We start from the raw sequence: 13331 nt of genomic DNA on the forward strand, positions 1-13331 counted from the left end.
TTTTGATAATACCAAACCATTTTGGATAACTAAGGTTTTAAGCATTTCTAAATGCTTAAAGTGGTGCTCGATACTATTTGAGAAAACTAAGATATCATCAATATAGACGATGATAAAATTAGAGAATTGATTAAAAATATCATTCATAATATTCTGAAATTCTAAAGGTGCATTTTTTAATCCAAATGGCATAACATTCCATTCATAATGTCCAAATGGGACTGTAAATGTTGTCTTGTATCTATCAGATTCATTTATTTGAATTTGTCAATATCCTGATTTCAAGTCAAATTTTGAGAAAATTATTGCCCTGTGTAATCTATCTAACAAGTCCTTCTTATTAGGAATCGGATACCTTATCCATTTTAAGACTTTATTAAGAGGTTTATAATTTATTACAAGTCTGGGTTTTCCCCTTTCTTTCTTTGCATGTTTGTTAACATAAAATGCAGTACATGACCATGCTGATTTTGAAGATCTAATTAGTTTTTTCACAATTAAGGAGTTAATTTCATTTTTACATAATTCTAAATATTCATTATTCATTTGGCATGGTCTTGCCTTAGTGGGGATGTTTGCTCCCGAAAATTCACTTTCATAGGGAAGGCTAACAATATATTTTTTTTCTATTGCAAAATGCATTGGGATGTTCATCACATATTTCTAGTTCAAATTTATTTTGAATCATTTTAATCTTTCCTTGTAATTTAGGATTTCTACGTAGTTCATTTATTTGTATTGAATTTACTTCCTCCTTAATGAAGCATATTTTGGTTGGTCTTAGATATTATTAAATCTTTTATTTCATTTATAACCCTGTCTATTGGTTGGGTGATGAATTCAAATTTTATTATTTCATTATCATAGGTTCCTATTATACCCTTTTCATTAATATTCTTTATCAGAAAAATCTTTTTAAGGAAAGGTGTTCCAAGAATAATTTCATTTGTTAAATTTTTTATTAGCAGGAAGCTTGTTGGAATATATTTTTTATTATTACATATGTAAGCATAAGCTTATATTTAGTTTTTGGCCATTGGCAGATGATAAAGAGTGGATCTTTTTTCAAAATACCTAGTTGGTATAAGACCTTATTTAATACAGTTAATATCTGCTCCACTGCCAATAAGAGTAGTAAATGTTTACCTAAAATTGTTATTTATTAGAAGATCAATTTTAACATTCCATTTTTGGCTAGTGACTATTTCTAAAGTGGAAAGAAAATCTTTCTCGTATTTTTTTTCTCCTATTTCATTATTCTTGCTAATTTCAATCCTCTCAAGTCTATTATTAAGAGACTAATTGTAATTTTTTAATATTCTTTATCTCTTCTTTTAACTTTTCTACTTCAATTTTGAGATCCTCCATAGTAGAGGGGTTATCTCTAATAGTATGCTTTTCATTAAGCAATTTCTTGACTTCAGCTATTGTATATGGTTCAAAGGGTTTATTAATAGTTCTATCATAAACTGGGTTAGGCTCAGAGGTGGAGCCATTATTATTACTATCAATTTTACTCAGAATAATGTCCCTAACTTCAGGATTCTTTATTTCCCTAAGTAATTCAATAATATGATTATGAGTGAGAACATTTATCTTTTCCATTTCTTTAAATTTCGCCATTAATTCATAAAATTTTTAATGTGAATTTTCTTCCTGCATACATGAAAAAGAAGGCTCTTCTCCTTCAGATTCAGAAGTGGTTGATGAATACTCAAAATTTTCTTCAATATTTTTAATTTCACTTTGCTTTTTCGATTCCTCTGATTCAGAGGATTCTTCTTTTTCCGAAAATATTACATTGAGTATTTTTGTAAATTAAGATTATTTATTTTCTTTTTCAGCCTTCTAGCTTTTTTGTTTTTGCATCTATTCGCAGATGATCTGTTTCTCCACAAATATAGCATCTTCTAATTTTTTTTGTGGTATTATTTTTAGCCTTCCATTCATTTTTTCTAGCTAAGTCATTTTCCTTATTTATTTCTTTTCTACATTTTCTCTTTTTGTACCTCTTTTCCTTAAACCTCGAAGTTCTATTCCTAGAGATTTTTTATTTATCGGATGGTTTCATTTTCATCCCAAATTGAGCACAAAAATTGTCCTAATTGGCTTTTCTCTATTAAATTTTTTCTTTTAATTTATTTATTTAATCTAATTTCATTGCATAAATTTAATCCTTCCTGGATGCAGGTTCCAATTAACTTTTTATAAGTATATTGATCATAATTAATGTGCAGGTCTCCTTCTCTTAGGACATTTGTAACCCTTTCTGCAAAAAGATGAGGGAGGCCATCTATAAATTTAGACTTCCAATGAGAATCATTTGACTCTGGGAGTTCCATAACTGTACTAAGGAATGCATTTTTGTACCATCTAAACGAAGTTAATGTTTTACATTTTAAATTCTGTAAAAGTGTTCGAATATTCTCACTATTATCTGACCATCTACCTGTAAAATGCTCAACGATGTTTATGGCTAATGTATAAATTGCTTTCTCTTCTGAGATATTATTTTCAATTTTCACTGTATTTAATATTTCGTCTTTATCAGTTTGGCTTAGATAATTATCCCACCATCCCTTTAATTGGCCAGTGAATTCTGCTTTGCTCATTTTAGCAATAGCTTTCTCAGAATTATTATTTTCTTTACAGATAGTACTATACATCATCATTCTATGTATCGTATTATAAATTTGTCTATCTGTAAATCCATTAATGTTCCATTCATAAATTTGTTTTCCATTATAACTATTTTGGTCAATTATCTCTTGTTATTCGTAAAGGACATCTTGGGGTGTTGGTCTAAGATAATAGAATTTGGTTTGCATTGGCTTCCTAGCGAATTTTTTTAATTTGTTAATTTCCTCCATGAATTCACTTTTATAATCCTGAGGATCTCCGTCATTATTTAGGATATTTAATTTTAGAGTTTTAAATTTTTGATCTAATAGCTTTTCTAGGTCTCCTATAGGTTTTAAATTAAAACCTACAATATCCGGGGGGTGGTTGAATTGAGGGTCTTACGATAATTTCTCCTCTTGTTTCTTCAACTAATGTTTGATTTGAGTTGATTTCTCTTTGCCAATTTCTTTGCCACTCTATAATCTAATCTATCTTATTATTTAATTCCATAATTTATTCCCCAATAACATTTAAGTATAAATTGGCATAATTTTGCTTTTTTAATAACTCATTTATTTATTTTATTGTAAACTATTAAGGTATCATCTTCAATTAATTTAGAAAATGCTTTAAAATTAATCTCTATTTCATTAGAATTCATTTTAAAAGGCTGTTGAGGGGGAAAGACGTTATTTAGGATTTTTCCTTTTTCTAGGAAATATTTTCTCTCTAACACATTTAAATATTGTTTTGAATATTTGGTTATAAACTATGGAATAAAGGTAACTTTCTTATTCCATACAGATAGTTCCTTATAGAGTTGATTTGAAATTTCATTTTGTTTATCAGGTGGGAAATTTTTAAAAAATCATTTTCTAAAGGGTTCCCATCTTTTTTTAGAAAATTCTCCCTTAATTTCTTTTCTAGCCATGGATCCAAGACTAAAATCGATTATGTTTGTATAATTTTCAAATGATATTTCATAGGCAATTATATCATGTGTATTCATTTATAAACAAAAATTCGTTTCTGAAGTTAATTCTTCATTTAGTTTAGGATCCATATATACTCCTTTGTCAATATTATTCGGTTGTATCCTTATTTCTTCGACTTTATCATAATTTGAGCTATTAATTTCTTCTCTGATTTGGGATGTGGATGCTCTAGATGGGGTTGTTACCTCTACCGGTGATATATAAGACATATTAGAATATCTTGAAGAGCTACTTCTTAAATATTTTGACTGATTAACAAAATCTATTATGACATTTCCTTCTGAATTTTGTAATATATTTGTATACATACTTTCCGTATTACTTTTAATGGGGACCTCCTTTTCAATCACTCAATGTTCTAGAAACTCTACTTCGCTCCATTTTATTCGTCTCCTAGTATTAATCCTTGAATTTTGTAAATTTATTTCAAAGAATACTGTTTGTTCAAGAGTTTTATTATCTTGTGTCTTACAATTAGGATTAAGTGTATGGAGAAGTTTATAGTAAATTCTATAACATATACATATTAATTCTGATCTAGGTGTATAACTATATCCATGGGATTTAACATTTAACGTTAGTGCATCAAGCATATTCACATCAGACATTGATAACTGTAAATTTGGGTAAACATTAAAAAATACTGGCCCATGGGCTAGACTAGATTGAATTATTCCTATTAGAGATTTCTTCCACTCTAAATTCCTGGCATCTCTTAGGGCAGCTAAAAAGCTTTCTGGTAAACCTTCTAATGTTAGAGGCTTAAAGGCTATTTGAACAAGACCAATATATAAAAATTTATACTCTTCTTGGTAATGCCTTGTATCCATGGAATCCAAAAGTTTTATTACTTTTTCTTCATTATCAAGAGAATTAGATTTTTCTGTAGTTTTTACCTGTTTAGTTTTGCAGAAATCAAATCTTCCGAAATTGTAAATTAATCTTGAATTTACTTTAGGAATTGTCCATATATTTAATTAATCTAAAATTCTTGGGAGTTCATACTCCTCTTTCCTAGCATTCTTAACATGACTATTATTATTATCAAATAAATACTGCATATTAAGCAGAGAAATAAAGTACTGCTGAATTATTCAATACAACTTCAACAACATGTCTATATGGTATCAGATTTTTTAACTTTTATAAAATGTTATATTATTAATTAAATTAAACTATTATTTAATTTAAATATATTTTAATATTTATTTATAAAATATACTAAATAAATATAAAAATACCTAAAATTTATTTCAATTTTTTTAACTTATATAAAATATTATATTAAAACTATTAATATATATTCAAATTAAACATTTACTATTTTTTATTATTTTTTAAATTTTATTAAATTAAATACTTTACTAAATTATTATTTAATTTAAATATATTTTAATATTTGTTTATAAAATATACTAAATAAATATAAATATACTTAAAAAGTATATCAATTTTTTTAACTTATATAAAATATTATATTTAAATTAAGCATTTAATATTTTTATTATTTATAAATTTTGTTGAATTAAATAACTTTAATTAATTTTATTTATCAATTCTTCTCCGTCGTCTTCTCCAACGCCGACGAGTGGCCGACGGTGATAAAAATGGGCAAGCTAGGTCTCGTTGGAATCGTCTCGACGAGAGGAGTCGAACGATGGTAGTCTCAAGCCGTGATTCATCCATACGGCTACGGATCGACGCAACAAACATTCCCACAGAATTAAATTTAAAATTTTTGGATCTTAGCAAAAACTTGATGAAAATGAGCAAGGTTGGTCTCGTTCGAATCTTCACGTCGAGGCGAGTCTAGTGGTGGCGGTCCCAGGTCGGAATTCATCCGGACGACGACGAATCGCAGCCAAGAAACTTTGACGGTCGTGCTCGAAGCCCAGTCTCTCCGGTCAATGAAAGTTCAAATTGATGGTATGGATATGTTCGCCTTGAGGAGAGAATTCCAATGGTATAAGCCATGGTCTGAAATTCTTTCAAACGACGACGGAATCATAGAGAGAAGATTTGGAAGAAATGGTGTATATAATATATATATATACGATATATGTAATGTATATATAAATAAATATATATAGATAAAAAAATATATTTAAATTACTTAAGATCTGGACCATTTATTTTTTACATTCAAATATCAATGGTTATTATAAGAAGGGTATAACTGTTACTTTAGCAAAAATTTGACGCCGTTAGAGTTCATCTAACTGAATGGGAGGGTATGCAACAATTTGGAAAACACAGGGGTGTTTTTTGCCTATTCTTTTAATACAAGAGATTTTAGCTAAATTTTGAAAATATAGGGAGGTTTTATGCAATTTTTTCTAAATACATACATATATATACACACACATATACATAAATATATATAAAAAAGACATGATTTGACAATAAATAGTAATTTTTGTCTCCCAAAACACAACATTAAATATATAATACTTATTTTAAATTATCTCCAAAAATAAATCCAAAACATACATACTATCTCTAACACACACTTATTTATCTTTTTTTTTCTCTCTCTATCTCCACAAAACACAACAAAACACTCAGAAAATGAATCCAAATATTATACAATTCTTTTCCTACGCTCCACAAAAATTTATTTCTAAAACTACAAAATAACATCATTTCAGTACATTCTTTTATAATAAAATAATACTATAGCAAAAAAATAAAATAACTTTGTTTGCATTAAAAATATTGCTACAGGATGAAATTAATAGTAAATAATAATTTTTGCTATGGGCTTTTTTCACAATGAAATCACATCTTTCCAAAAATATTTCAAATTATGCTAAACTATCCATCAAACATCAAGAACATAATAAGCAAATCAAGTACCTACCCATCATCGGCACAAACAATCAACAAGGAAAATACAAGAATATTTCATCAAAATTCAAAATAGATAATTTTCAGAACAATCAAAAAAGATATCTAACGGAATGCATGCATGGTAACTGAAAAATTAACTTCAAAACCCCCAATTTCTAACCTGATATTGTAACTCGCATTGAGTTTTTGTTTAAAACTGAAATCAAACACGAAATAAAAGATAAAATAGCATAAAAAAAAACCCAAGCTTCATCTATTATTCATATATTATTCCAAAAGATCAAAAGAAAAAGAAAAATTACTTAAATGAGTTCGTTTGTATGATATGAAGAAAAAACACAACTTTTTATAGAAAACACAAAAAAAAATACAAAACTTCATATGTAGCATTTATCATCTCTAATAAAACATATTCACTTGGGTGAGTATTCTTACTTGGTGTCTCCAAAATAGTTGAAATGTGACTATCTCTACACAACTACAACTGTGAACTATGTTGGAGCTCTAAACCAATAATTTTTTATCTTTGATTTTTGGGCGAAAATGACAGAAATAATGGTAAGAAGACGATGCAAAGTAGGGTTTTCTCTTGGTTGATGCTTCATCTTCTCATTGACGCGGGAATGAAGAAAAACATACAAAAGGGCCTTTAAGTCTTTGCACTTCCAAAGATATTTTCATTTATATATATCATTATATTTTTTAAATCTGCTAAGGGTAATATCAACATTTCCTACCGTTATCAATTGGTTACATAATTATTTTTAATCTTGGGAGGTAATTTTTTAAACAACAGGGCGATATCGATAATTATGATAAATTGTAGGAAAAATGAATGCAACTTATCCTAACTTTTATAAAAGCAAGTATATTTTATGAAAATACGAGGTGTAAAACGTAATTAAATCTATAAAAAAAGGAATCTCCACAAAGTAGACCCATTTATGGGTTGGGCCACAAAGCAACTAGATAGTGGGCTTTGGCCCATAAATCCTAAATGCTGAGTTGGCGACGAGACAAGAAGAAGACCGTTATGTTGCTAATCCCATTTCGCCATTTTCAAAATTACCGTTGCTCTTTACTACCCCTCCCCTCTCCCTCTCCCCCCCCCCCCTCTTTCTCTCTCTCTCTCTCTCTCACACACACACACGCATAGACTCACGCACTCAGATAGTGTCGGTGTTGCAGAGAAGTCGCAGTCCTCAATTTGGTTCCCCCAAATGCCGGTGAGGAAGTTTCTTTCTCTCTGAGTGTTCGTTTTCCTTAACGTTGCCTTTTAACTGAATGCTTAAACCCTAGTCTGTAGAGTGTGTTTATGCGAGTATTTTTTCTTCTAGTTTCTGTATTTCTTTTTTCGATTATATTTAACAGAGGGTTTTGTCGTTTTAGTAGAACAATTGTTTGAAATGTAATTGATGACAATTTTTCTCTGTTTCTTCTCTTTATCTTGGACTCTTGATGTTTAAGTTTTTATTTTTTTATTATTTATCGTTTAACTTGTATTTCTTCTAAAACCGACGAACTTAGGCAATACGCCTGCCAGTCTCTATCTCCGCCGTCTCCCTCTGTTTGCCGCAGTCGCCCACCAGTTGCCGTCATCTCCAGTTGTCTGCCGCAATCGCCCGCCAAGAGGTCTTCTCTTTCGTTGAGCGATATAGCAGGCTTCACCTCCACTGTGTGCAACTTCACACACTCAACACCGCCGTCGTTCTCAGCCACTGTCACCGATTCCCCAGCTGCCGGCGACTTCCCCTCCTCCATCAGCATTCCTTGCCGGCGGATCATGCGCTCGCACGCGCTATGGACAGCAGCACCTCCCTTCCCTCTTAGCTCAACCCACAAGCTCCGATATCCGTCGCCCGGCACCAGTGACGGCTGCTTTGGCCGGCATTCGGACCTCCTCACTCTTGCGCACATTACCACCCTCCTTTTGCAGGTGATTAGACCTCCGACAGCCATTACTCGCCTCCAACCTTTTCTGCTACTTTTCGAATCGCCACCACCTCTTCTCTCCACCTTCAGTTTCATACCCATCACTCTCTCCACCAAATAGGTCCGCTTTGAACCGTCTTAACGGAAACTCTCTCGTGTTGGAAACTTGTTTGTTCATTGCTGAAAATGACCGAATCGCAAGCTGCTGCTCCAACAATCTCCATCCCCAGTTCATCTCAAACTGCAATCAAAAAGCAACCTACTAGGATCACCTACGCCAAGATTGTCCAAAATCCTTCGGCGTCGCATTTTCAGCACGACCCAACACGAGCTGCCAAGAAAACATTCCAAGATGATGAAATCCACCCGATTAGATCCGAATCTAGCTACAAGAGCGAACCAGGTATTATCTATTCCTCTGAGAAAACGGCTCAACTAGCTTCCAGGTTGAAATTCACGTTGGTCGGTAAGTTCTCCCACGGCCACCCAAATCTTAATTTTTTGCGTATTAGAATTATTAGACTTGGATTGAAAGTAATGTGACTGTAGGTAGACTTAACCTTAAGCATGTTTTGATTCGTCTAGCTAATGAAGAAGATTTTGCTAGAATTTGGCTTAGAGGTGAATGGACATTTGATAGCTTTCATATGAGAGTGTTTAAATGGACTCCTAACTTTGATCCCAAAATTGAATTAGCTATTGCACCGGTTTAGATTAGATTACCGGAACTTCCTGTGCACCTGTTTGAAAAAAATGCCTTGTTCACCCTTGCTTCTAAAATTGGGAAGTCTTTAAGAATGGATGAACCTACTGCGGACCTCTCTAGGCCAGACTTAGCTCGTGTTTGTGTCGAACTAGATCTTACAGCCCCTAAAGTGCAAGTCGTTTATCTGAATATTGAGGGAAAAACCTATAGACAACAAATCCTCTATGAAAACTGCCCACCTTATTGCTCCTTATGTAATCATCTTGGACATGACATTGCTACTTGCATTGTTAAACTCAATAATAAGAAAAGTCAAGCTGATTTGGAACCAATGGGAGAATAATGGAGGAGATCGGGGATCTTAGAGAAATAATTAATAACAAAAGAAAGGGAATGTCTCTACTGCAGCCTCTATTGAGAACATTAATCAAAATAGTGATCAGCTACACACCGAAAAAACTAAGAAATTATTTACTGATGATATTCATATTAATGCTAATGCTGTTGAATTTCCTACTTCGCATGTACATGTACCTGAATCACTTGCCACATCTGAGAACAACCTAGAGGGTAACACTGTGGTGGCCAGCCCCAATGACCTCACTTATGAAGATCCTCTTATTGCTGAACTACTTGATAAAGATTGGGATGCTGACAAAAAAATTCAAAACAAAAGGCATACCATAAACATTGATGATGTGGAACCTATCGACAATTCAAGTGAACAGTATGAAATCGGTAGACAACCTCAACATGCACACATCACTGAGGTCCCGAAACCCCAATCCAACGAATTAACACCACAGGCGTCCGGATCAACCAAAAAGATTCTTCATGGAGAAACTAGCAGACAAAGGAACAGGAGGGAGCATTTCCAAAAACAACCATCCTACGAGGTGCAGACAGCTCCTTCAGATAGTGAAGGAGAAGATGAACACACGCCCATATTCAATCGATTCCAAAGCTTGGAGCACTTGGATATGGAGGACAATTTGCAGAAACTTGAAAGCATGCAGAACATCATACTTCCTGCTGACGCTAATGAATCGGAACGAGGGAATGAAACAATCAATATCACCCACACCTTCGAGATCAGGAGTGATATGAAGGGCCACAATCAAGAAGGGCAAGAAGTACAACAAAAACTCATTTTTACAAACTCCAAAGCTTCAAACAAGCACAAAAGGAACAACTCTGTAGAAGACAACACCATATTAGTCAAATCACCAAAAACTGGAGGAAAAGGTAAAAAAACCAAAGGTAACATCTCTCCTAAGCTACTCACAAGACGCAAAACAAGGTCCGCCTCCTCCTCCTCCCTACAATTTTAATGATTAAACTCATCATTTGGAATGTCAGAGGTATAGGTAAACTGGAAAAATAAAAAATTCTCTCAGATATACTTTTTGAAAACAAACCTGACATGTTAATACTACTTGAACCCTTTGTACAGTTAGATGCCGTTTACTTTACTCGCAAATTTTCCTTCCATTCTGTGTTTTCTAACTCTAACAACAAGATCTGGTCTTTTGCTAAGCTTGGTGTTGACATCCAGATTATTCAGGATCACACACAATTTTTGCATGTTAAGTCAACTCAGGAGCTCTTCCAAAGCACATCTTTTGTACTTTCATCTATGCCAAGTGTTACAGAGTCCTGAGGAGAATTCGTTGAGATGAATTGACACGGATTTCTCATCAGAACGTACCATGGCTCGTAGGAGGAGACTTTAATGCTATCTTACATCCGAATGAAAACCAAGGTGGAGATATGAGAAGAATTGGATCCATAGACGACTTTAACGATATGATGTTTGACACCGGTTTAATTGACACTGGCTTTGAAGGGGGAACCATTTACCTGGACAAACAACAGAGTTTAGAGGTGACTGGATAGGGTTCTCTATTCCAAGGAGTGGACTGAAAGTTTCAATACCACTAGAGATTCACATCTTCTTAGAAGACTATCAGATCATCACCCACTCCTCATCAATGCCACTAACGTAGAGGACAAAAAGCCTTCTTCATTCTAATTTCAAACTATGTGGTTGAAAAGCCATACCTTCTTAGACACAGTCAAGCAATCATGGTGCCTACCAACAGAAGGATACGGGATGTACAAGCTACAACAGAAAATTTACAGAATTAAGGAGCTACTCAAACAATGGAACAAGGATATCTTTGGAAACGTCTTCACAACAGTCGAACAAAACAAAATGCCACTGAAGCAGAAAAAAGATTCGATATGAACCCCTCCGAGGCTAACCTCATCGACCTCAAGAGAAGTAATACTGCTCTCGTTCATGCACTCACACTAGAATCTGAATACTGGAAGCAAAAGAGTAACTGCAAGTGGCTCGAGGCAGGGAAAAGAAACACAAAATACTTTCATTCATTAGTGAAAAAAAAAAGGCTAAAGTCCACAATCCACATGATCATGGAAGAGAACCAAGAAGTTACTACTCCTGACCAAATCAGAGAATCTGCCACTACATATTTCAAAAACCTACTCTCTTGTAATCCGGCCAGACACAATGCCCCAGAATTCCCTTTTCAATTTCCCTAAGTATCAGAAGAATGCACTCGCATTATCGGTAGTCTACCAACAGACGAAGAGATCAGAGATACTGTTTTCAGCATAGATAAGGACAGTGTAGCAAGCCCGGACGGTTTTTCATCAGCCTTCTATCAAGCCTTCTGGGATTTCATTGCTATAGATATTTTTGAGGCAGTCAAGGACTTCTTTTATGGCACGCTAATGCCCGGAGCTTCACAACCACAAAAATCGTGCTCATATCCTAAAGTCGAGTCCCCTCAGACCTAGAATGACTTTAGACCCATCTCCTTGTGCAATGTCACCAATAAAATTTTGTCCAAGCTCATTTACAACAAGTTTCACCACACACTTCCAGATAATTTCCCCTTCTCAAAGCGGATTCGTTCCAGGAAGACTTATTGGAGACAACATTCTTATGGCTCAAGAGATGATTCACCATCTTGATCTTAGATATAACAAAGGAAATCTGGTTATCAAATTGGACATGTCTAAAGCGTACTACAAAGTTAACTGGAATTTCCTCCTCACAGTTTTGTAGAAAATGGGATTCCCTCACAGATTCCTCACACTTATCAAGCATGCCATCCAAAACTGCTGGTTTACTGTTCTTGTTGATGGAGAAACGGTAGGATTCTTCAAATCATCCCAAGGTTTAAGACAAGGGGATCCACTCTCCCCAGCTCTCTTTTATCTAGCAGCAGAAGCTCTCTCAAGAGGCCTCGATCTCCTCTTTAAAGAGAACTCGGATATGTGCTATCACACTAATTGCGAGGTTATGATATCACATCTCTCATATGCAGATGATGTCATCCTGTTCACAAATTGCGTGGAAGAAAGTTTGACCAAGCTTATGAAATTCTTGCGTAACTTTGAGAAATCCTCCGGGCAAAAAATCAATCATGCTAAGAGCGCCTTCACTCCCGGAAAAAAAGCTAACCTCATGGCACATAGAATCAAACATATCACCGAATTCTCAAGGAAGGAAATTCCCATTACATACCTAGGTGCCCCTCTATACAAGGGAAACAAGAAGAAAATTCTTTACGAAAATCTGATCGACAAAGTTAGAAACAAAATTGCATGATGGGAACACTGCCACCTCTCTTATGGGGGTAGACTTCAACTCATCAAGACCGTGCTTTCTTCTATGCCGATCTACCTCCTCCAAGTTCTAAGCCCTCCGGTGGGAACCATACAGAAACTTGAACAACTTTTCGCTAAATATTTCTGGGGTAGCACAACGGAACAAAGGAAAATTCATTGGACAAAGTGGCAAAATATTTGTTATCCTAGGTGGACTTGGAATTAGGAACCTTCAGGAGATGATCACAACATTCTCTTACAAACTGTGGTGGAGATTGAGACTCAACAATTCTCTATGGTCTAAATTCTCCACAAGTAAATACTGTGGAGGATATTTTCCCACGCTCTCCAAAATCTTCATGACTGATTCTAGTACCTGGAAAAGACTCGGCAAAATTCGAACAGAAGCACAAACAAATATCTTTTGGAGCCTGGGGGCTGGTACTATCTCTTTCTGGCATGACTGGGGCTACCGGAAAGCACAATAGCGAATATCTTAGGCACTCAATGCAATCTTCATGTCCCTATTAACTGGTTCTGGAACAATGCAGAAGGGGACCACAATGGCTTCAAAATGCTATTGTTGT

This window comes from Sesamum indicum, linkage group LG7 (genome assembly GCF_026168435.1).
Source record: "Sesamum indicum cultivar Baizhima isolate 11 linkage group LG7, ASM2616843v1, whole genome shotgun sequence".
Lineage (NCBI taxonomy): Eukaryota > Viridiplantae > Streptophyta > Magnoliopsida > Lamiales > Pedaliaceae > Sesamum > Sesamum indicum.